Raw genomic sequence first — 22,645 nt, forward strand, 5'->3', positions numbered from 1 at the left:
CATCCACCCATGTCTTAAACACCTCCAGGGAAGGTGACTCGACCACCTCCCTGGGCAGCCTCTGCCAGTGCCCAATGACCCTTTCTGTGAAGAGTTTTTTCCTAATGTCCAGCCTAAACCTCCCCTGGTGGAGCTTGAGGCCATTCCCTCTCGTCCTGTCCCCTGTCACTTGGGAGAAGAGCCCAGCTCCCTCCTCTCCACAACCTCCTTTCAGGTAGTTGTAGAGAGCAATGAGGTCTCCCCTCAGCCTCCTCTTCTCCAGGCTAAACACCCCCAGCTCTCTCAGCTGTTCCTCATAAGGCCTGTTCTCCAGCCCCTTCACCAGCTTCGTTGCTCTTCTCTGGACTCGCTCCAGAGCCTCAACATCCTTCTTGTGGTGAGGGGCCCAGAACTGAACACAGGATTCGAGGAGCGGTCTCACCAGTGCCGAGAACAGAGGGAGAATAACCTCCCTGGACCTGCTGGTCACACTGTTTCTGATCCAAGCCAAGATGCCATTGGCCTTCTTGGCCACCTGGGCCACTGCTGTAAGAGGCTTTTGAAGCTCCACTAGGGGTGCACTTTTGCTGGCATAAAACTTGCTTGTATCTCAAGGATTATCATCTCTGTCCATGAGTTTGGTGTTCTCTGCTCATTCCTGACACTCATGTCTACAAAAAGACTATGGCATCATTTAAACTGTAGGTGTTCAGGTACAAAGAAGCCATGGTCACTCCTTCAAATCAATGCCTCATTTTCTAGAAAAGGGATGAGAATCAAGGAGTTTTCCATTTTCCCCACACAGATCATAGATTGTAGGTTGGTTTTGAGAAGTGTCCAGCTACAGAAGCTCTGTAGTCACTGCTCCAAGTAACATAGGGTCACCACTGTGGGGATTTTACTGTGGTTAGTACAGGCACCATTGTGACCATCTAAGGACTTAAATGCATATGCATGACTTACTAGATAAAGCAAAGTGGGAGAAGCCACTTGGTGGATATAACTTGGTGTTATTTTATGATGATTTCAGCTTTTCTCTCAAAGGCCATCTTTGTGCTTATTGGATGGTTTATCTGACTGTATTGCTGTGGTTAGAGTGCAATGCATAGGACAGCATAGTTTATGTTAATAATAATTAATAAAAGGGCAGCACAGTAGCGACTGTTGTCCCTTAATTCAAGCACAGCATCTCTACTGTTGAGATAAAAGGGTTTGTTCTGGACTTCAGATTCTTTGTGTCACTTTCCAAAAGATTTATTTTCTTATTTTTTTTTAGTTTTATTATTTCAAGATCCAAAGGTCTCCTGCCAGGCTTAAATTATCTTTTTTTTATATTTATTTGGCTTCCCATTGAAGCCATCCGTTCATCCAGTTTCCATAAAACCCCTAATAACTATTTCAAAGTTTTTGTTCTTGGCTCTTTCCAAACCTATAAATACTGGTTTGAAAACCTAAGCTGAATTCTGTGCAAATAATCCTCTCTAACACCCCTTCTCTGGTTATGAGAGGTGCCTTCAGCGTTTTCCTTCTCAGCACTTGTTAATTATCAGTGGTGCACATACCTCTTGTTTAGGGGTGGCTTGGGGGTGGTGGGGAAAGGTAGTTGTGGCATAGAAGCACCTGACAGATGATGTCTTAGAGCCGCAATTGTTGCAGTAACGAAGTAAAATAGCAGCAAGTAAAATAGTTAAAATACAGTTGCACTCCAAATGTGTCTTTTCTTCCTGCTTTAGTATAATCCCATTTTTAGCGTATGTATGCCCTTAAGTTAAGAGGCTATTATGCTTGTCAGCAGCTCTCAGCTTTTGCGTGGCAGACACAAACCAAGCCTAACCCTTCCCAGTGAGTGCTGCGTGTGCATGGGGAAAGTGGCAGGAGACGCACTATTCGTCCCAGATCTTTCAGCTTGTGAAATGTTGGGATGTTCTGGTGAGAGAGGAAAGAACCCAGAGACTGACCCATGCTGCTGGGTAGTTAGAGACAGTGTGAAGGTTGAAACAGTAGAGAAGTCCCAGCACAATATCAGTGCCTTGGGGAGATATGGTTGTTTAAAGATCTGGTTTTTGGATGAGAAGCCAGGCCTGATACATTTTTCTTGAGATCAAGATTTGCCACTGGTATGTGAGATGATATGAAAGTTTAGTTCTTCTCATCAAACAGCAGTCCTTTTACACAAGACTAATCCCTAGGAAGTTTCTTGTTACACTTTTACCAGTGGTGGTGTGGAGCTAAATCATGATGCAGAGAACTCACGTGGACTTTAATGCTAAGTCTGTCAGGAGAGGATTGGGTTCAGCCTGTTGTCTTTCACTTGTGTGGTGTTGGCTCTTCTTTGTATTGCATAGGTGCTGGGCCCTCATGGCAAGGGAATTGGCTTGTCTCAGCTTGTGCATGGACACTAGATTTATTGCAGGTAACCAGAGGTAGCTCTTCACTTAACAAGAGCCTGAAGTGAAATGAATCCATGATCAAATATCTATTTCGCATCTTCCACAGATGCTCAGACTAACTGGTATCACAAGCGTGAGGCCAGACCTAGAACTCAATGGGAAAACAGTCTGTATGTCTTCAGAAGCTCTGCATTCTCACCAGAGATAAAAACAAATCTTCCAATATATTAGTTCTATGTAGAGACACTGAGTGGGGCTTCTGGCCAACATCTGAAAAACTGGGGCCAAAAATTAGGCCCTTAAAATAACAAGAGCCGTGAGTGGTTCCAAATGATACCAAGTTAGGAAAAAGGGCCCGAAATAAACAGATTCCTCAGTAACCAAGATCCTGTTTTTGAGACAAGTGTTCATTCTCACAAATCAAAACAGCAAGAAACCAAAAAGAAAAAAAGAACAAAAACATCAAATCAAATCCCAGCAACCCAATGATATTATCAGCCAAAGCATGTCTTGTTAGAATGTTTTCCTAAATTCCTCAGTGGGTACCAGTGAGCCATGAAGGGGATATAGCTCTTTTAAGAACAATTAGATTGGTTTTTTTTTGAACACACCAGATTTATTTGTGTGACAAATCTGTTCTTCTGTTAGGTCACATATCTGCTGTATGGTTCCTTTGTCCTTTGTGAAGTTTCTTCCTTTTCCAGGCTTGTGTTATGTGTTATATACATTTTAAAAAGCATTTATCTTGTAATCTTCTTGGCTTTATGATGGACAGTATGATTATTTGTCTCATTTGGCAGGTAAAGCGAGGAAGTAATTAGCAACAGTAAGTACACTGTAAAGAGGATAAGATTCGTATTCAGGGACTAGCTTTTCTTGATAGGTCTGTGTACACATTTTTCAGTGCAATCTTGTTCTTTGGCTGAAATTGTTGGGGGGATTGAAATACAAATGTCAGAAAATATTAATAGGGATGACAGCAATCTTGAGAACATGTCTGACTTCTTCAGATGTAGTACTCGTATCTGGTCTCAGCCTTCTTCTAAGTTTGTGTTGTTGTTCTTTTCTATGTATGATGAAAGTAGCCATAATATTGCATTTTATATTGCTTTTGTGCCTCAACTAGGAACATTTACTTTATAATTCCAGAATAAATAGCTAAGGATTTAGACATAGGAAACCTTGCAAGATTATTAGGTTTTGTTAAGTTTTTTTTTTTATTGTATACACAATACAATGCTTGAGCATCTAATATGTATTTGTTATTGTACTTGAGTTGCTGTATTCTCCCAGCACCCTACTTGTCAGTCAAGATGTCATTGCATAGTTGCACAACCAGAAGACAGTTACTGAGCCAGGACATCATGTACATGCTTGACTCTACACAAGGGAAGTCAATTTGTACCAGCCTGAACTGTGTAATACCCCAAAGTGAGTGTGTGCAACAGTGCAGACCGTTTTGGGCATCAACCAAGTTTTTGTTATGTATCTGTAGAGAGCTTAGGAGAGTGACTTCAATTCCTGGCTTAGTTCTCAGGCTTTTAATGCAGGGAATAAGTAATTTCTCTAAGAATATGTGCCTTGAAATCCATTTGTAAGGAAGCATGTAGCGGCACCCTGAAATATGCAGCACAGAAAAAAGACATGTCTCTGTGGCTGTTCAGTACCAGAAAGACAGTCTTCTCAGTTCTGTACAGCCTCATTTCTAACAAACTTTTTTTCTGTTCTTTCTTCCTATTCTGTCTATGTGAGCTCCCATTGGGTACCACACTGCGCTGGCAGCTGTAGACAGGGCAGATGAGACACAGCAAATAGAGCTGAAGTACGCCCAGGGCAGGAGAACTGCCATACAAGGCCAATAGAGAGAGCCTGACTATCCTTATGAAATACTGCAGGATCTTCTTTTTGTGACAAGGCATCTGAAACAAGCGCTGGGTTTCTCCCTACTCTGCAGTCTGTAATGTTGTGTGTTGCCTCTCTGTAACTAGAGAATTCACTAGACCCTGTAATTGGAGAAAGGAAAGAAGCTGAAGCTTCTAGAAGCCTTACTGGCTTTGTATTCTAATTAAGAGGGAGTGGTCAGAAATTAGAGAGATTGGCACTACTGCAAACCCCTATGTAAACCCTGACTTAGAAAGAGGGGGGTTTTGCAGCACTCCACAGACTAGAGCTGTTTCCATTTTAAGTTCAAGCACAGTCATGGTGGCAATAGTGACTTCTTCTGTCCAGTGTCAGTTTATGATGGAATATAAATGTAGCTTTAAAAATACATACTGAGTTTAAATGAAGCTAAAAATGTCAGCATATTACTCCGTGGTTTTGCAACAGCAATATTCTAATAAAATCATGGCCCTTCATCTTCTGGAAGGCAACACAGAGAATGATACTCCTCTGGTACTGTAAGTTATATTTTCTCTTTACAGCTCTGGCAGATTTCTTGAAAGTTCAGTGTTATCCAGGCAAAACCAATCTTAAACAAACCTGAACCTCTCTATGTCTAGAGAGGAATCCTGGTGTTATCTATGTTTGGAGCTTCCCCACTGTCATTTAACAGAATGCTTTGATGATTGAAGGAGGTTTTTATGTATCCATCTCCATTCTAGAAGCATGCTGCAGCTCTTTTAGTAACAGGATATTCCTATTCTGAAGATGTCCAAATGCATGCAAGATTCTCTACACATAGATCAGCTACTGGGTGACATAGCGTACTCCACCTGTCTCTGTGCTGCAAGACTTTATGGTGTCCCCACTGCATTCACAGTGCGTACCTGTGGATGCCACCTTTCCCATAGACTCTTCCTGCATGCCTAGCAGCAATGCTGAAGCAGTAAAACACTTGTGTCGTTCTTCAATGGCCTGCTGCAGGCACTCCTGAGACTCCAGAGTTCAGTGTGCATGGCTCCTGCTTGCAGCCGCTCTAAGCTTTAAAGAAAAGTACTGAAGATGACCAGATGAGCAGAATGGTTCCTTTAATATGGCTGATGGGACAGACGGAGACCCTTCAGCCTGGGAAAGCAACACTATATCGAAGTAGAGGCTAATAAAACTATGGACTGTGGCACCACATCTATTAACCACTCTCTCTGCCTAGCCTTGGAATGCAAGCCCCCTGTTTCTCTGATTTGTAACATCTCTGCAATTTCTGCCATCTACACTTTCTCCTCTCTAAGCTGCCAGCAACTCTCTTTCTCCAAATGAACAGGCAGCTATCTGATGATGTTGGTCAAGTCCTAGGACAGTTTATACCCCTTCTTGACTATATTAACTCCCTCTGGAAACATTATGTGCTGTCTGCTGCTTTATTTTCCCAACTGCTTCAGAAAAGGGTGAGAATTCTCCACAGTGTGGATTTGTTGCCTGCCTCTCTCCCTTTTCCCCCTCGTTATCAGTGATGAGCAATGTGGACTCCAGTGTCCGCCTGGAGTGAGCTGTCCTCAGAACGTAGACAAGCTTAGACTACAGAGCAAATATTAATTGAGATGAAGGTTTTTCCATCCACGGACCATGCAAAGTCATGGAGAATCCAGTACAAATCCTCTCTTGGTTAGGTCTTTGGGTCAGACTTCTCGCAGAGAAGGAAGGAATGCTGAAAACCAGAAACTAAAGCTTCTGTCTTCCACTGCAGATTGCTGGAAAATGAGCTCTTTCTTGCTGCCTGGTTATAAAAAGGCAATGTGCAAGTCATGTAAATCGCATTAATAATCCACTCTTTTGCGAGATGGGTATTGCAGCTGCACAAAGTAGGTTTCTTATCGTTTCCTTGGTTTCCTAGCAAGGGGAGTGCTGGTTTCTCTCTGTTCATGTGTATATATTCAAAATGGGTGCCTCTGCTTTAGCCTAACCCAGGTTAATGGATGCTGACTTAGCAAAATGTAAATGTACACGGAGATTAACTTGGGATCTAATGATCTGATGCTCTAGGACTATTAATTCTTCAGAAGTTTCTTTCTACCTTAAGTAATTTGCAAGCAGTTTCTTATTGACATACAAGCAGGTGTTGTAGTGAGGCTTCCATAGACATAGCCTGTTTTGTTTGATTTGGTTCTTTTTTTGAGTGGTGTATGAAAATTAAATAGAGTAAGAACTGGGTTAAAAATTTCAAATCTTAAAGCTAATTAATGTGAAAATAATTAAGTTTCTTTTCACAGAGGAAGGGAAAGTGTATTTTAAGTTGTTGCAGAAAACTTGGCATTATTTTCAAAATTTGGAACTTGCTTTTCTTTCCCATTATCTTTGAGGAAGGTATCAAAATTATTAGGCTACTAAAAATCCTGTGAGCTTTTTTCAATTATAGGGATATTTGCCTACCATGGCAGATTATAACTTCCAATTTACTTTTTCCCTTTAGTTCCTTTTAGGCATTCCTTCATTCTTGGATTAATTCTCTCAGACTTTACTTTTGTATCAACCCCATCTTATCCTGAGATTATAGCAATTCTTGTACAACATCATTTAAACACTGTGGAGTGCATCAATGAGGGAGCGCCATACTTGATGGGTTTGTGCTATCTAAGATATGTAGTAACTCACTTGAACAAAGTTACATGAATTATTTAAAAACATAAAGAAGTATGTGTTTTTTCCCTGCTGGCATTATTATGGATTAAGTATCAGCTTTCTTCTGTGAAGGCAGAAGACTCAGTGTTGATGTGTAAGGCTTCAGCAGCTGATTCACATTGGCTGAGGATCTGAGCAAATCTGAAGTTGTGTGGCATTTGGAGTTGGAGCAGGGGCCTTGAATCACAAGTCTTTTCCATCTATAACATGGGTATGGCAAGAGGGTTATTCTTTGGAAGGCACATGTGGTATCATAAAAAGATAAGTGCAGCTCAGTTCCTCTCTTTTGTGGGTGCTGCAGTAAGCAGAACTCCTAACTTGAATGCCATGCTGTGTCTTCTGGGTACAGATGAGTCATGCAGGCTGGCTGCTTCTGTCCCTCAAGAAAGAGAATGTAAAGTTTCCTACCTTCCTTCGGGGCCTTGTCTCCTTCACCATCATCAGGGAAATTCTGTCCCTTTAGAAAAGGCAAGTCACCACACCAGCTTTTCAGCCTGGAACCAGTCCTGGAACTGGCAAGACTCAGGCTTTGGTAAACCATGAAGTGTCAGTCAGACCTTTGCCACTTCTGAGTGAGGTGGCAGCCAGTATGCCAGCTTCAGACATTTCTCTGGCTTTCTACTTGCTTTCTGCCACATGGACTATGTCTCTAATGTAACACTCACATCCTGTATGTGTTATTGTCTGTCTGTTTGCATAGGTACCCAGACGTGCGTTTGCCTTCCATAATTGAATGCGTTCCCACCCGCTGGCTGTCCAATGCACTCCAAGCCTGGGGCTGCAGGAATGTAACACAGCTCAGCTTAGTCTGCGATGAAGGAAGGTTAAACAGGCTGTGAGACAGCAAGGCTGTGGGACAGCAGAGGGTCTTTCTGTTCTCTCTACAAAAGCAGGTCTATGACCTGTGTTTGGGACCGCAGTGAGTGACAAGCTAATCCAGTGTTTTGCTTAAAACTGCAGGCCATCTTAACCCAGGTGCAGAAATTTTCTGAGGCTCAGAAACCAGGGATAATAAAATATTTCACAGTCCAGCTTCCTTGGATTTCATGAGTTCCGACAAGCCTGATTACATGGGGCTTCCTATCTTGCTGGTACATCACTTCAGGTATTAAAGCTTTCCCAGGGTGCACATGGCCATGGACAAACACAGACTGACAAACAGGTGCAATGAACCATCTTAATTCCCTTGCCACAGGAGAACAGAGCTTAGCTTCTGATGAGCACCTTGCTCTTCTTCTACATCTGCCATGCAAGCAAGATTTCTGCACAGTGAAGTTAAATCTGTGCTGCCCATTGCCCTTTATTGGAAGAAGAGGGATCTATTCTGCCCTGCAGGTAATATTCCTATGATTACACGACCATTACTGTAAAGTATAGGATATTAAAAAGCCCAGAATCATATGTTGAACGGTTGGACTCGATGATCCGGTGGGTCTCTTCCAACCTGGTTATTCTGTGATTCTGTGTGATTCTGTTGACCCTATGTGGTGGCCATGGGCTAAGACTTGACAGCAAGGAGGGGGCACAGTCATAGCAATTAATTTCTTGCCTCAGGGTAAAATAGCAGACTTGTGCTCACACATATGCAGAGCCAACCCCTTTTCCAAAAGCCAGAATGCTCATGTTACACAGTATTCAAAAGTCCTTGCTGTTCTTAGAATATTTCCTTAGCTCGTTTGTCCAGTGAGGGGCACAAGGGAAAGCAATTACTGTAGCAAAGGTGGAAAATGGAGGTAACGGTTCAATCTAATCACCACCTCACCGCGGAGAAAGCTACAACTCTCCTAACCACAGAGGAGGTGTTTAGTGCTCCGGCTCAAGGCAAATATTTCCTCATCACTCAGCAGCAGTTAGGCAGGATGTGCCAAAGCCAGCCAGGTCTTGCAGTGTGAGGAAAACAAGAGCTGCATGGAACTGTCATCAGCAACAAGAGTCCTAGAATTTAGACTCAGCTCTTCTCGCTGTGTTAAAACAGATGACAGGCCACATTACACAGCTGCAAAGATTAAAATTCAGCAGACTTAAGTGCACAGCTAGTGGCTGTTCATTGCATTTAACTGTTTGAAGATCACAAATGACACTTGCACCCTTCTTGCTAGAGTCTTGAAGACACCAACAAGCAATCCCTTCCACAGGCAGGTGTAGCTGGTACAGAGGATGCCTTCTGCACTCTGCTACTGAGGGGGAAACTTTCCACAACCTACTTTCCCTGGGGATGAATCCCTGTTCCTGGGGTATCACAGACCAGGCTGGATTTTAAGCCTGCCAAAGTCTTTGCGTATAGCTGACCGAAGGGAGATAAACAGGCCAGTCTGTATTGATTCTCGTGATGTTATTCTCTGTTTACACTGAGGGCACGTCACTGCATGCTGGATTTATGTCTTGAACAGGCATGATAATTATTTTCCTCCAAGTGCGAGTGTTCGTAGAGTATTACCAGGTAGCAAGAGGAGTTTCTTAGGAGACAGCTGTTGTAGCTTGAAAGTGTTCTAAAAAGATAAATGTTTTGATGGCTCCAGCATGCTACAGTTGAACTATCATCAAACTCTTACCCCAGTGAGGTGCTTGTGCATCATTGGACTTCAATCACTTCAACTAATATAACGAATTAAGTGAATGTCCACTGGGAGCTGGATTCAGACCTTAAAAAAAAAAAAAAGAGACAAACCCCCATTGCTCCATTAATTAAAGTAATAATATAACCTTTGCCTTCAGAAACATACACCTGAAGGTTTTCAAATCTTGCTCACTCTATTGTAGACAATCACATCAGATCATACTATTTATGAACTTATCAGAACCCAAAGCAGAGCTTTGCTTAGCCTGATGTCCTGTGTGACTGAACTGTGTTTGTGCTGGCCACATATAGCTAGGTTCTCTACTTTCTCTTTGGATCAAGTCCAAGAGGTGATATTTTATTAATGAATAAATTGTAAATTAAGTCAAATTTTTGACTAAAAACTTAATGTACAGGTTGCTGAAAGAAAAACATCCAAGTGAGCCTTCAAGAAACTTCAGGGTAAAACATTGCTTCTCTGCAGATTGGTCTATAGATTTATGTACACTGATGCCGAACTGCACTCACATATAATGACTTGCAGCATGGATGCTACGTACTGGCTGTTGGTAGCCTGTATGCAGTTTTCTTAAAGATATTTTAATTTTTAAATACAGAAGAAGTTATTTAAAAGATCTCAATATTTACAAAAGGGGCAATTACAAATGTCAGTTAGATATTTGCCATGTCAAATGTCAAGTTGCATACTTTCATTTAGTGAAATCAGTTTCCAGTAGAGTTCATTGCATCATCACTGACCTAAATAGTGCTCCTGACAGCTTGCCTGCCATCTCAAGCTGTAAATCTGGGTAACTAATGGTATATCGAAGAAGAAAAGGTCAATAAATGCAGAAATGTGTGGAGAATCTAATCTTTCCTTGGCACTTTGTAGTCCTCCCTTTTCACTCTCCTTTCATTTTATAATCTGTCACATTAAGCTAGTCATGCTTGGCTAGAGCCTGCTCAGGACAAGTTTCTGATAAAGCTGCATCCATTCCTGCCGCACAGCATCAGATGGACAAAGGCAATACATGACTGCAGATGGAGAAGCACACAAGGTGAAACCTCTGTTCAAGAAATGCAGTTTAAGGAGGAGTCATAAATACATATGAATACGTTAAATTTGAGAAAGAGAAGAGAGAGACTAGGGAAGTCACTCATCTCTTCAAGCACAATTAAAAAGGTTTTTGGTGAGTTTGGGTTTGTTTTGAACAAAACTGCTACTGTTGAGGACAAAAATGCTTTAAGCTTCTGAGCAGTAGACCTGCTAGTCTTTCTGCATGCCAGTACATTTTTTCCCTGTAGTGTGCTTTACACTTTGCCCAGTCCAGAAATAAATGACTCAGTCAAAAGGACTTCCTCCATCTCCCTTGGGTGATAATTCTACCGCCTGTTGGATCTCTCCATTATGAAATGTTTCCAACATTATCTTCCTTGTGCTTACTTTTAAAGCATCATTCTATTACTAGAGATTATCCTAAACAATGCTCTTCCATTCTTAGTGTTTCCAATTGTTCTATACTTGTCAGTGGTTACGGTGTTCCCCTCCAGCGTTTTACTGGTGTTTGGTTGAGCTGCAGATGTTTAATGTATTTAACTTCTCCTGGTGTGCCAAGCATAGGACAGGCACTAGGATATTTATACACCATTAAACAAGGGTGTTGCCTGTTAAGTGTAATTACTTTCTTCTGTTGCCTTCATGGTAAAGGTTGTGCTAGAGAACAAGGGCAGCTTCTATTCTAAATGACTAGAAAAGGTGCAACTGCTAAACAAGAAAGACTTATAAAGTGACTATATATAGCAATGTATTAGTTTATTATACATCCTTGATTTAAGTCCACAGGGGAAGCAATTAAATTTAATTGATGCTGACCTCTCAAACAAAGATATTGCATGCATGTGTGCATGTGAGAAATTCCAACCAAACTGATGAATGTAATCAGGTTTACTAGTTTCTGCATTTTAACTGTAAAGAATGTCTCTAAAACCACTAGAGCCTTTTAGACTGTGGGAAACGTTGCAAATGTTACCACACTATGTCTGGATGCATAATATGTGTGTGTTTTTGTATCTCAGCATATTTGGGTTTCTCTGAACTTTAAGATTAGCTCTGAATTTCTTGAGTATACAAAGCTCACTTCAGAGGCAGTTATATAATTGCTGTGTTGTATATTACCCCAAATTGCTGATATGTACTGTCTACTTGAACTCCAAATACATTTATTTTGAACTAAAGGTAGGAACGATAGCTCTGTCTCTTATTTAAATTGCAAGCATTTAACATTTACCTATTTTTGGTTGCTTATAAATTTATTAAGCTTTAAGTCTTTGGGTTGAAATTTTCTGTGCCAAATCTGTCTATCGGATACAGTATGGTACGTGTATGTAAATGTTATGATTTTTTCAGTGAATATTTTTAGGCTTTTCTGAGAACAAGGAAACAGGAAAATGTGATCTAAAAGTGCAAGAACAGTCATACCAGGTCAGACCAGCTGTCTGTCTAGCTCAGGATACTTGTTCTGACAGTGGCCAGTACTGCAAGCGTATTTGACACTTCCTTCTAATGTTCTCCCAACCTCCAACAATTTGTGGCTGAGGGGTTTTAGAACCAGACACAATATTTTGCACTTAATAGTCCTTGAGGGATTTTCCTTTGGTGACTTTATTTTTGAATCTGTGAATCTGCATTTGGCATCTAGAATATAATTTGGTAAGGAGTTCCACTGTTTAAATACACACTGGTTGAAAAGAGGTCCTTTTTGTTTTTTGAGCCTATTTCCTGTCATTTTCAATTGAAGATCCCAAGCTGTTATATTGGAAGCAATCATTTTGAAGGTCAGCCTCTGCCAAACCACTTCTTGGTTCTCATTTTGGAATAGAAACAGTCAGCTCAAAGCCCTTTGGTGTGTAGGCAAAGAATTATTTAAGATTGTTTGTTCCCATGTGTGTCAATGCATATTTAGTGACATTTCTCTGGCCAGATACTCCATGTTGTCTCCTTACCTGAAATTTTCCATAATAATTCCTTAATATCTTGGATGTCTGATAATCAGTAGCAAGCTGCCTTCTCACTATTGTCTTTCTTTTCTAGATCACTGTATAAAGCATATTTTTTCAAGTTAATAATTTTTACTTCTCTTTGAGCTGTTCTGGCCTCTTCATAGGATAGAAAATAAGAAGTTACAGTCATCTCCAACCTGGTTATTCTATGGTTCTATGATTCTGTGGTCTCAGGAGTATGCATATTGCTATGGCTATAAGCATCCCAAACTTTCATAGATTATGTAAAAGGGAATGCAGTAGATGCTGAGCGGTGATTATTAAGGAAACTGGAGATGTTCCATTTCACTGACGGATAAGTACCTTTTATTTATGTAATTTTAAAGGGCTGACACTAGATACCAAGAATCGATGGATTTTGGCAGAAGAGTTAAATAGCAGATCGAACACTGGCTGAAACTGAGAGTGAGACTTGCTCAGGTATCAGTAGGGTGTTGTATCAGATGTAAAAAATAATGTTCCCGATTAAAAATTAATAGGAACTAGTCCAGGAAAGCAATTGAGTGAATGTGGAACTGTTTATACTTGAGTAAATATTTTCAGTGGGGATATATGTTCTGAAACTGGAAACCATACTTAAATGCTTCGCTGGACCCCTTGAGGAGCTGTATGTTTGTCTGTAAATATTGGATATACATGACTTGTTTGCACCATGACCAATTTGAAAATAACCTGTTTATTAGTGTGCCTCTGACTATCAATCCTGACTGATCATTAGATGTTTGCTTCTTTTTTGCATATCTCTCCCAGATTCCCAGTAAGTTACAGACTTCACGGGTCTTCTCTGGGGTCTGCTTTGGTCCCCACTGAAGTTAATAAGTAATAAGTGGCAGAGTTAATAAAAAAAATCAGCAGGGCTCTTTTTTTTTTTCCCCTCCTTTTTTTTTTTCTTCCCCAAAATACAGTTTCTTAATCTTCTCTGTTCCTTCCCCTGTTCCCCTCCAGGACATCCGTTCCACAGGGCCCATGGAATTTTGGCTTCTCATTTATATTTGGAAGAAAAACAAATTTCAAAATGCTGGAATTTCTCACAGATCAGAAATTCCTTTTTCCAGATAGTTCTACATGAAAAGGAGCCAGTGGCTTCTGCGGCATTTGGCCAGGATTGTCAGGGAGGGGAGTCAACACCTGGATGGAAGAGGAAGAACCAACCACCTTGCTAGAATGTAAAGCACCAACTGCCTGAGTGATGATAACTGAGCCTCTTCTCTGACCCTTTGTCAGGTCTGTCCCAGATCTGTTACTGATTCAGTTTGACCTTTCCAACTGTAAAGGTAGTGAGTATTTAGAGAAGGGATTCTCAGAAGTTCCTAAGAGGCAGCTGTCAGCTCTCAGCGGATTTTACTGGGACATTTCGAACCTAGGCTGCGAGTAAGAGGGAATTTGGAAGCATGCCAGGTGGCATTGTTCCTTCAGATGATAATTATTCCCCATTATAAAAGAAAAAAAATAATAACAGAACTACAGATTCCAGACAGTAGAAAAGCAATGAAAATAGTCCTAACATCTCCCTTTGCATGGTCCTTGCAGCTATTGTTTCACCTTTCATTGTGTCATTTTTATTGCCCACTGTCCAATCTCTTTCTGTTAAATTTCTTGGGAGAACAGAATAAAGACAATTTCACTGAAGTGCAGCAGAGACAGGGATAAAAGGAGACAAGAAGCTTGAGTTTTTTACATGGAATATGAAAGTAGCATATAAATTATTCAAGAAGAAATGTGTAGGGTGGCAAGGCACAGGCAGGGGGTGCGAGGGAAACCATGAGGTGGTTCTGCTCCTCTGCTACTTCTGCCTCCTTTCAATACCAGTTGCTACACTGGACACATATTTGAGTGAAGGTGAGACATAGGTCCTCATTCCCCAGTGCACACAGCTTCTGTCATCATTTCTATGTGCATGAAGAATATGTAAGAAGCTACAATTTCACTGATTCTGACTTTTGGTTTTCCATAGCAGAGAACAGTCAAAGTTTATGCTTACAGGGGTGATAAGGGCACCAGATCAAATTTTAAAGCATTTTTTTTTTCCATAAGGAACAATGAATTACCTTTTTTATTTTTGGTTGGAAAACAATAATTAAAAGAGGCCTAATGATCTGATTTGTTTACAGCACCCTTAGTCCTTACAACAGTCAGTCACAAAATGTTCTTGCATTTTGTTGAGTAGTCAGGAAGGGATGATAAAATGCCAAGTAATGGACAATAAATAAATAAAATTATTTGCAATGTGCCTTAAGATACAACAGCAGGTACCTCAAGGTTCAGTACTAAAATTTAACATATTAAGTTCTTGGAAGATTGGACAAATAGGGAGCCTGCAGGGTTTTGCAGATTTAACTTTATTTTATTCAGGTTATTCATGGCTGGGAAAGACTATGAATAACTTCAGAGCTGTCCAGCTCAATGGGGCCTCAGCTCAGGGACAAGGTTCTGAAGTATCAAGGTAGTGCAAGAAATAGGCAGTAGAAGTGGAGAGGATTAGTTGTGAGAAAAAATTCCTCAGCCTTTCGCTTTCTTCTGTGCCTCAGTGCTTGTGTTTTCTGCTTGCAAACTCCAGGACTTGGGTAATGCGTTCATTACACCTGCAGCTTTAACTGCATCCCAAAATCACAAAGCTACATGTGAACAAGGACCTACTGTTCTCATTTCTGCCCTGGTTTGCTCAGCATTGCTGTCTCTTTTGGGCACAGAGAAGTGCAGTCAGCAGCAGTGTGACCGTCTGTTTAGCCAGAGGTGTGTATATAAAAGGAGGTTCCTTGGATTTTCTAGCTAATACGTAGGCAACATAAACATTTCGAACTTCATGGACATCTTTGTCAAAGACTTAAAAGTGGTGGGTGAAGGATCTTGCACAGCTTCAGTAGGGAAAAGGAAATAGTTTCCTCAAAGTGGGAACTTCTGTGAGCATTTAGTCTAACTTTAAAAGTGCTCAGGGAAGAGAAATGAAAGCGAAAACCAAGGAAATTAGTCAGATTCCCAGAGGGAAGAGCTGAGGGATTATGAAATGTAGATATGTGCCTTTCAGAGCCTCAAAGAAAGGAGCAGAGGAGATTCTTTGGAAATGCCTTTCAGATCACTGCTTGACACTGTTCATGACACCCACCAATCTGCCTAACGGCACTTGTAGTGTATCTGCCTCAAAGCTGCCCCTGAGTACGTGGTGTTTGAAAGGGAGATGAAGGAGCTTTCACAGATAGGGGTGGTATAGGTGGTTGTTGCCCTTCAGTTTCCCTGTATTCTAGTATGGATTATCACTGGAAAACACCACTGCTGTAAGGCAGAAGCTGCTTTGGCTCAATTCAGGCTACAGAGTGCCTTTAGTCAGTACTAACTCCTTGAATTTCAATTTTTTTTTTTTCTAATTGACACCAGTACAAAGAGGAGAAAACGAAGCAATAAAGTTCTCTTCCAGTAAGTAATCTTGGAGCTGTCTTTGCCATTGAAGTCTCTCTTCACAGCAGGATCTTAAGAAAGCTCAAGCAATGCGTGTCTGTCGATTCAGGAACAGGCACAAGAAGTCTAAGTGCCTTCACAAACCACTGCTTTAAAATAACTCCACCAATGGTCACTTGTGCAGTGACATTTTGGAAATGTTCGCTGCCTTATTAGAAAATTCAACTGTGAATACTAGGCAATCTATTGTGGTTCCTGTGATGTCAACCCAGAATCCCAGCAGCTTTCCCATATCAGAATAGCTCAGAAAGGCAGTTTTTACATTAATATCTTAATGTAAAATAAGAGACATTGCGAGATAGGAAGCCTCAAATTCAAAAATACCAGTTGTTTTTGCAGAGGTTGCTTACTTATTTTCACCTCATAAACATTTCAGAAGGGATTCTAGCACTTTGTTAAACTGCTGCAGTATTGTAGCTGCCCATGTTTACTAATACACACCTAGTAAACTCCCTATAGTGGTCAAAGGCCCTGGTTTCAGCAGTCCCACAGCTGGTGATGTGGGCTTTTAATTTTTTTGTTGAGCTGGATTAATGTTCTGACAGACAAATCTGAGCAAAGAAGGCACATTAAATGCAGATGTTTCCTGAAGGATATGTCAGAGCCCATCAACTGACTTCTCTAGTCCAGGTGCGCTTGTCCAAAGAGGACTGATGGTTAAATGCTCAACTTGGTGCATCCTTTCTTTAGCAGCCAAATTTCTGTTTTGTGTTTGGAGTTATTGTCTTAACCTCAAACTTCATCCCACCAGCAGTTACACTCGGCACAGGTGGGGCTAGCGCTCTGTTGGGCACTTGTAGAGGACTTGTAAGTCAGGATCCCAGTCTGACACAGGTCAGCTGAGCTTCAGCCAAGGTTATTGGGAAAATTCTCAGCTGCTGGAAAGTTTAGTTGATTTAAAGCCATTGTGAATATCTGTGTGGCTCTGTACAGTGACTTGTTTCCACTTTCAGGATCTTTTTTGCCCCGAGCCTCCCCTCTGCAGTCAGCCTTATGACCCTGCCAGTGGGGTTCATGCTGGAGCTTGCTAGCACTGGCACTCAGGGTACCCCTGCTGAATATCCCCCCAAACATGTTTTCTGGGTAATATCAGTGGTTAAGCTTTTGCCCAGTGAAAGTCAGCATGAGCCAACAAAGTCAGCAGTTTTGGGCCAGTGACAGGAAGATAAGTGTCATGGGCTAAAGCCGCAGTGCAAAAGGTTTTTGCATGGGTGTTAAGGGATGTGTTCCTGACAGACACCAGGCTAGCTTATCCATCTGGACAACATCATCTCCTGCATCTGTGGATGTTTTCTGTTCCATTATTTTTGTTGAGCCATATACCTCCCTCATCTGGAATATCTCCATTGATTTTAGTGATTTTCTAGGGATTTTCATCAGCACTAAAGAACATTTAGTTCATTGTTCATAATACTGACACTACCTCGATCCTGCAATGACCACGGCAAATGGGCCAAATGTAAAGTTAGGGTAAGCAGGAATATCCTCCACTGGAAATCTTGGGGACAGATTTTGCAAACCTGATTATCTGTGCAAATCATATCTAATCAGTGTTTAAACTGACCAGAAAGAGTTTTTAAACAAAATTGGCATAAAGTAGGTGTGCAAAATGAATATGATTCCTATTCCACTGGAACCAGGAGGAGGCACAGAACGGCATGCAGGGAGGAGTAAAATAGAGAGTAGAGTACTTATGTGGGGATATGGCTGTGTGAAGAACAAGGAAAAATAAACACTGCACAGATTCACGTTATCTGTGGATTTAGCTGCCAGTATTTTGGTGATTCTGTTGTTATTACTGCAGCCATCTGCAGCGTGTAAACGGGGCGAACCTTGTCATTTCTTAAAAAATAGCTGGGACTGTTTCCTTAGTTCCCAGCACTTTGGATAGCAATACCTAGAGCAGTGCTTGTCATTCATTGTGAGGGGAAGGAGAAAGTGACCTGCGCTTTGTCTGCTGGGAACTCCTACGGGTGTGACATTTGCTCTGTTCATGTGCTCCGTGCCTACCTGGGTGTAAACATTCAGTGTGTTACAGTGGCTTTTCCCAGTAATGTGTCACTATCCTGCCATTCAGATTTAATATTCGTCTTTCTGCTGTGCTGAGGACAGACTGTGCATTACAAAGCAAGAAGCATTGCCTCTCTCCTCCTCTCTCTGTAGGTGTAAGCTCTGCTGCCTGGACGGAAATGGAAGGGAATGTGTTAATGGATCTGTAACAAGAAGGGTGATTTTTCCTGGCAGTGCTTTTAGGTTTGCTTCCAGAATGTGTACGGTTATCATTTACGCTCCTTTAAATTCTTTCCTTTTCTCAGAAGAGGTCAGTGCATAGAAAGAGAATTTGGATTATCAGCTGCTGGCACTGGCCTGCGTTTTCCACTGTGTGCTTGGAATGCAGTTCAGTCTTGTGCCTCTTGATTTGTTTACCCATCTTCCTGCCCCATTTCTCCCCCTGTAAATTGCTGCACTCCTTCTTTTCATGACAAATATTTTAATTTTTTTAAGTGTGCCATTAAATCACTTTTTTAGTTTCTGTGAAAACCTTAAAATTGCACATTTGATTTCCTGAAGCGTGAAGAGCCCGATGAAACAATCAAGACGTATCAGTGCTTGTGTCCTCAGAGCTTTCAAAGGATGCCAAATTTAGTCCCTTGCTACTAGAACAAGGGTTTTGAAAATATTGGATCTCAGCCTTAATCCAGACGTGTCATAGTTCTTGGTGTAAACTGGTCTGTTTGCAGGTGGGGAAGTCATAGAATCATAGAATCACCAGGTTGGAAGAGACCCACCGGATCATCGAGTCCAACCATTCCTATCAAACACTAAACCATGTCCCTTAGCACCTAGTCCACCCGTGCCTTAAACACCTCCAGGGAAGGTGACTCAACCACCTCCCTGGGCAGCCTCTGCCAGGGCCCAATGACCCTTTCTGTGAAAATTTTTTTCCTAATGTCCAGCCTAAACCTCCCCTGGCGGAGCTTGAGGCCATTCCCTCTTGTCCTGTCCCCTGTCACTTGGGAGAAGAGCCCAGCTCCCTCCTCTCCACAACCTCCTTCCAGGTAGTTGTAGAGAGCAATGAGGTCTCCCCTCAGCCTCCTCTTCTCCAGGCTAAACACCCCCAGCTCTCTCAGCCGCTCCTCATAAGGCCTGTTCTCCAGCCCCCTCACCAGCTTTCTTCTCTGGACTCACTCCAGAGCCTCAACATCCTTCTTGTGGTGAGGTGAAGTCTCAGCATATCATGTGATGTCTCACACTGTAGTAACAGGGGACAGACAGCACCTCCCTGCTTTCTCTGTTGCTGCCACCTCTAGCGTGCTGCAAAATCTGGACCTGATTGTAGAAAGCAGTGAGTACTCAAAGGGTAAAAAGAGGAGCAAGGGGACTGTGATAACAACTGAGAGGACCTCCTTTCCATCATTTCTGTTCTGGGTTTCTGTACCCTTCATAATGGAATGTGGCCAAACAGAACTGGAAAGGGACTGGACTGATCTGGAGTGTAGAGCTTCACACAAAGGTGCTCTTGGACCTCTTTGAGCTTTAATACCTGCGGTTTTGAGTATCAGTTCTCCTGACTTAGATATGCAAATCAAATATTGCAATCTGAATTTCTGCATTGTGGATTCAAATCTAACCCCAAGCTATGGTGAACAGCAACTGATGATTTCCTGGAATGAGAACTCTTAGTCTTAACTTTTTGAAGCATTGCTGATGTTGTGAAAAAGGCCACCTTGTGATCTAGGGCTGTAGGGTATTGGCCATGCAAGGCTGGCTGTTGTAAAGTGTGATATATTTCTGCTGGCAATTCCTAGCACAAAGGAGAAAAGGGGTTGCTCCCTGCTCCTCTACATTGAACCCAGGCTTGAAATTGGGAAGGCAGGGCATATACTTCCATATGAAATGACCAGGGACGCCTATGATCAGATTATAAAAAGATGTGGTTCCTAGGAATTATTCTGTTTCAGAGCAAGTAATGGAAATAGTACTGCTTCTACTGCTGGTTTGCTCTAAAAGAAATACTAATGTAAAAGTAGAATAATTTAGAAATAACTGTCTTCCCCCAGCTAACTGTCATGGCAGCGAAAGCCCCGTAACAGAGCCAGTCCCCAAGCCAAGGTTATTTCTTAACTACTCCAAATTCCTGGAAACCAATTTGCAAAATTTTGGTTGGTTTGGGAATAAGAAAAGTCACTTTGCAAATCATTGTGTGCTGCAGGAAAAGCAATTGTCGCGGACCCAGAACATAAAAACACGATATGTTTTTTTTTAGTGTATCAAGTCATGTGACAAATTAGAGGGATACCAAATAATATAATTTCAACACAAACAGCTCACGCTCTGCTTGCATGGTGATTTTCCTCTCAGTTTACACAGATCTTTGCAGTCCTGTGGTGCTTTAAGAACATCACTTTAAAACTCTTACATTTGGGTAACATGAGGGGCAGTAAATGCTCAGAGCACCTACAGTCATCAGTCACTGTCAGCTCCAGGCTGAGGTTTCTCTGCTTTCTAACCATGTGGCTGTACGCTTAGCTTAAACTCCCTTTTCTCACGTGAAGTATTTCTCATAGCCCCTAGGAAACAACCTGAAGAGTCGCTGGCTGGTGCGTCCAGCTGCCTCCAGAGCGTGTGCAGTCAACAGGTGAAGGGAAGAGGTTTGCAGTTCAGTGCCAAATGCTGTTCATTAACCCTAGCTGCTCCCCACAGGGAATGCTATTTATGTTGTGCTATTTGTGTGGCAGTAGAGACCTGCCTGAGATGGAGGGGGAAAAAACCAAGAATCACGGAGTAATAAAAGACAGCCTTTGGTTTGAGGAGCTTATAGGACCAGGAGGGAAAAGAAGGATGGAAGAAGGGAAACATCAAGGTGCTGCAGGTAGTGGTTGTGTGTGATAAATGCCTCAAAGAAGAAGGGGCTGATTTTTCTCTCGATTAAGTCTTGGCAGTCAGGGTTTGGTTTTGTTTGTAATGGTATAAATCAGAGATAGCACCACCGACTTCGGTGTGATGACAGCACTTTGTATTAGGGCTGTTGAGTTGAGAGCAGTTATTCCACTTATAACCTGCCTGAAAAGAAGCCAGTCCTGTGTCTGGGATGGGAATACCAGGACTGGCTGGCAGTTGGCTGTCTTTTCCATTTGTTGGCTCTCTGTTTGGTCTAGTGCAAATCAAATTCATGAAATAGGCACTCCCTGCTCCTGACAGTACTGGATGCCTCTGAGCATTTTGTAGCAGAAAGACTGACACTGGTGGCATCATTATGTGCCTGGTAATGTCTGTGTGAATCCAGCCCTGTACTGCTCAGCCACCTGGCATCCCCCAGCCCTCACTGCTGAGGGCAGTTTCTCCATTGGGTAAGTGGTGCTGAGGTATCTGTGGCAGTGTGGAGGGCCTGTTCCTTCTTTAGTGGCAGCCTTGGCAGCCCACCTCTTTTTTTTTGTGTGTGTGTGTTCAGAATACTTCTTGTATTATTTATCATGTACTGTTATTTTTTGTAATTTTACCATGGTATTTACTAAAAAAAGTCAGCCCTTCCTTGTGGCCACACCTTGAGCACATCTGATGTGAAAGGCACTAAAAGCCTCACAATGTCATTTTTCCCAAAGACAGCTCAGCTTTACTATGGCAAAGCTGGGGCTGTAGGGAATGTAGATGCCTCAGACCTGTGAAGGATCCTTTCACGATGCACCATCCCAGCTTCTGAGGCATGATGCAGTTCAGTAGCCCAGTTCCAGATGCTGTCCCATATGGTCACTGGAGTTGTGTGCTTGGTGGCAACGTGCTTGATCTGGGGCTGCAAGATAGGGCTTGGAGTGCTTAGTCAGTATTATTTGCCGTGTTTCATTCCACTGGTTGTTTCATTGGTTTTAAATATATTTTGGATGCTTAATAATTCCAATAAGAAATTTCTAAAAGTACATCAGAAAAGCCATCCACAGTATTTAAATCACTATGTTAATACGACTGAGCTCATGCGGCTAAGAGATTGCAAATCGTTTTCAGATGCCGTCAGCATCTTTTTTTTTTTTGCGCTTGACTATGTCCTCCCCTGACCATTGCTTGGAGAGCCATGTACACACTCGAAGGATTTGCTTTGAGAGGAGGGCTCAAATATCAAAGTGGAAAAAAGGCATTCAAACCTAAAAGCTGACCATAAAGCCCAGCACATCATTTTCAGAAGCAGAACATTATTGTTACTGTGCTGACAAACTTCTTTTGAGGGCAGCAGCACGGTCCAGCACCATTTTAGATTTGTCTTGAAGCCGCACGTAACCAAAATAAATATATGGTTACATAAGAAACTCTATTATGTTCTTGCTCTTGGCTTCCAAGTCTAATTGTAAAGTAAGCACAAATTCCCTATGTCTGCCCTTACAGAGGTAGAGGAGGCCAGCCTCCTCCCACGTGTGATCTAGTCGATCAGCACCTGGGATAAATGGGCCAACCAAGTGGAAGGAGGGTGGTTTTGTCCCTTCTTCTAAGGTCTTTGTGTAAGTTGCGGAGGCCGTTTGTGAAGATGAGGACAAAGGGAGGCAGGTAGGGAGAGGCAGCAAACAGGCTCTGGAGAGCAGCCACGTCTTGGGGAGGGCAGTATGTGGGTTTTGGACATAGCCCAGCATGGTGTGAGTAGCTAAAGCCCAGAGGATTACAT

The 22,645-nt window shown here is 42.0% G+C and overlaps 1 protein-coding gene across 3 annotated transcripts in view; it reads left to right on the forward strand.

Annotated features, from left to right (window-relative positions):
• The window catches only part of OSTN (osteocrin), a 52,081-nt gene that overhangs the window by 5,859 nt on the left and 23,577 nt on the right, over nucleotides 1–22,645 (forward strand). Inside the window, exon 1 of one of the 3 annotated variants that reach the window (XM_069864599.1) lies at nucleotides 7,339–7,472. The exons of the other annotated variants lie outside the window; for them this stretch is intronic. The gene's annotated coding sequence lies outside the window, so the exon portion shown is untranslated. Of the gene's footprint in view, nucleotides 1–7,338; nucleotides 7,473–22,645 lie in introns of those variants that run through there. 3 annotated transcript variants of the gene reach the window in all.

The sequence above is a fragment of the Phaenicophaeus curvirostris genome, chromosome 10, assembly GCF_032191515.1.
Source record: "Phaenicophaeus curvirostris isolate KB17595 chromosome 10, BPBGC_Pcur_1.0, whole genome shotgun sequence".
NCBI classification, from domain to species: Eukaryota; Metazoa; Chordata; class Aves; order Cuculiformes; family Cuculidae; genus Phaenicophaeus; species Phaenicophaeus curvirostris.